The sequence below is a fragment of the Leopardus geoffroyi genome, chromosome C3 (assembly GCF_018350155.1).
Source record: "Leopardus geoffroyi isolate Oge1 chromosome C3, O.geoffroyi_Oge1_pat1.0, whole genome shotgun sequence".
Classification (NCBI taxonomy): domain Eukaryota; kingdom Metazoa; phylum Chordata; class Mammalia; order Carnivora; family Felidae; genus Leopardus; species Leopardus geoffroyi.
Window position 1 is genome coordinate 33,668,795 of NC_059338.1, and position 2,713 is coordinate 33,671,507.

A 2,713-nucleotide genomic window follows, 5' to 3' on the forward strand; every position below is an offset into this window, starting at 1 on the left:
AGTCGGTTGGGCGTCCGACTTCGGCTCAGGTCACGATCTTGCGGTCCGTGAGTTCAAGCCCCGCATCGGGCTCTGTGCTGACTGCTCAGAGCCTGGAGCTTGAGATTCTGTGTCTCCCTCTTTCTCTGACCCTCCCCCATTCATGCTTTGTCTCTGTCTCAAAAATAAATAAACGTTAAAAAAATTAAAACAAACAAACAAACACCAACCATATGCTGTCCACAAGGAACACACAGATATACTGTACTAATACTAGTAAAAAGTAAATTGAAGATCACATACACACACACACACACATGCATATGTTTTCTGACCACAACGGAATTAAATTAGAAATCAGTAAGAAAAGACATCTGAAGAATCCACAAATATTTGGAAAGTAAATCAGGTACTTCTAAAACAACAACAACAACAACAACAACAACAACAACAAAACCCTGGATCAAAGAAGAAATCAAAAGAGGGATTAGAAAGTGTTTTGCACTGAATGAATACAAAAATACCACATCTCAGAATTTGTGGAATGCTAATAAAACAATACTTAGGGTGAAATTTATAGCACCAAGTGATTATTTGAAGAGAATTTCATCAATTTACTAAAGGCCACCTATGAAAAACCTACAGCTAACATTATACTTAATGAAAAAAGACTGAATACTTTCTCCCCAGTATCAGAAACAATACAAGGATATTCCTTCTCACCACATGTCTTTAACATTGTATTTGAGATCCTAGCCATTGCAATAAGGCAAAAACATAAATAAAATAAGGCATCCAGATTGGAAAGGAAAAAGTAAAACTGTCTTTATTCATAGCCTACATAGACAATTCTATAGAATCTACAAAGGGCTATGGAACTAGTAGGTGAGTCAAGCAAGACTGCAGAATACAAGATTAATACACAAAAAAATTGTGTTTCTAAATGTACAAAAATCAATTGTGTTTCTGTATACCAGGAATGAACAATCAGAAATTGAAGTTGAAAACTGCAATTTACAATAGCATAAAAATGTGAAATACCAAAGTTTAAATTTGACAAAAGATATGAAAAGCTACAGTGAAAACTAGAAAGCAGACCTAAATAAATGGAAAGATGTACCTTGTTTGTGGATCAGAAGACTCAGTGTTATTAATATAGCAGTTCTCCCCAAATTGATCTATAGATTCAACCAAAATTCCAATAGATTGGAACCAAAATTCCAATAGATACTTTTTATAGAAATTGACAAGCTGATTTATGAAATTCAGGGACACTTGGGTAGCTCAGTTGGTTAAGCATTCGTCTTCAGCTCAGGTCATGATCTCACAGTTCATGGGTTCAAGCCCCGCGTCAGGCTCTGTGCTCACAGCTCGGAGCTTAGAGCCTGCTTCAGATTCTGTGTCTCCCTCTCTCTCTGCCCCTCCCCCACTCACGTACTGTCTGTATTTCTCAAAAATGAATAAGCATTTAAAATAGTTTTTTAAATAAATAAAATTAAAATTAAATTTATGAAATTCAAAGGACTAAGAGTAACTGAAATGGCTTTGCAAAAGAATAAATGTAGAGGACTAACATAACCTGACTTCAAGACATATCATAAAGCTATAGTAATCAAGGCAGTGTGTAGAGATAAACAGATCAGTGAGACAGACTAAGGAGTCTAGAAATACATCTATATACATATGGATAACTGATTTTCGACAAAGACGTAAAGTCTTTTCGTGAAGAAGGGATAGTCTTTTCAGCAAATGGGGCTGTAATAATTAGATATCCATTGTTTTTTCAGGGGGTGGGGAGGAGCACCTGGGTGGCTCAATTGGTTAAGCGTCCAAATCTTGATTTCGGCTCAAGTCACGATCTCACGATTGGTGAGTTCAAGCCCCACATCACTGTCAGTGCAGAGCCTCCTTGGGTTCTCTGTCTCCCTCTTTTTCTGTCCCTCCCCTGCTCACTCTCTATCTCTCTCTCTCCAAAATAAATAAACATTTTGAATAAATAAATAAATAAGTAATAAATGTTGTTCCCTACTACACATCATACACAAAAATGGATCATAAATTTAAGTATACAACTTAAAATTGTAAAACTTCTAGAAGAAAACATAGCAGAAAGTCTTTGTGATTTTGGCTTAACCAAGATCCCATAGATACGATACCAAGAGCACAGTCCATAAAAAGAATAAGTTGATAAATAGGACTTTGCCAAAATTAAAAACTTCTGCTTTTCAGAAGTCACTTCTAATAAGAGAATGTGAAGACCAGCCACAGAACATGAGGTAATATTTGCAAAGCTCGTATCTAATGAAAGACTTGTATCCAGAAAACATGAAGTGCCCCCTAAATTTTATATTAAGAAACAAACAATTTGTGCTGGCTTCAGAAGCACATATACTAAAATTGGAACAATACAGAGAAGATCAACATGGCCCTTGCACAAGGATAACATGCAAATCTGTGAAGTGTCCCATTTTTTTTTTTTTATGCCATGACCTCACAGGGCAATAAAGGGTTCACATTAAAAGAGAAAAACAGAAATTGTGGTTTATATACACAATGGAATACTACTTGGCAACGAGAAAGAATGAAATATGGCCTTTTGTAGCAACGTGGATGGAACTGGAGAGTGTGATGCTAAGTGAAATAAGCCATACAGAGAAAGACAGATACCATACGTTTTCACTCTTATGTGGATCCTGAGAAACTTAACAGAAGACCATGGGGGAGGGGAGGGAAA

The 2,713-nt window shown here is 36.3% G+C and overlaps 1 non-coding gene across 1 annotated transcript; it reads left to right on the forward strand.

Moving 5' to 3' along the window:
• The first annotated feature begins 2,346 nt into the window (after window positions 1-2,346).
• LOC123587031 lies at window positions 2,347-2,453 on the forward strand. The gene has a single exon (XR_006707102.1). It is a non-coding gene; the product is annotated as a U6 spliceosomal RNA (small nuclear RNA).
• Window positions 2,454-2,713: the final 260 nt, after the last annotated feature.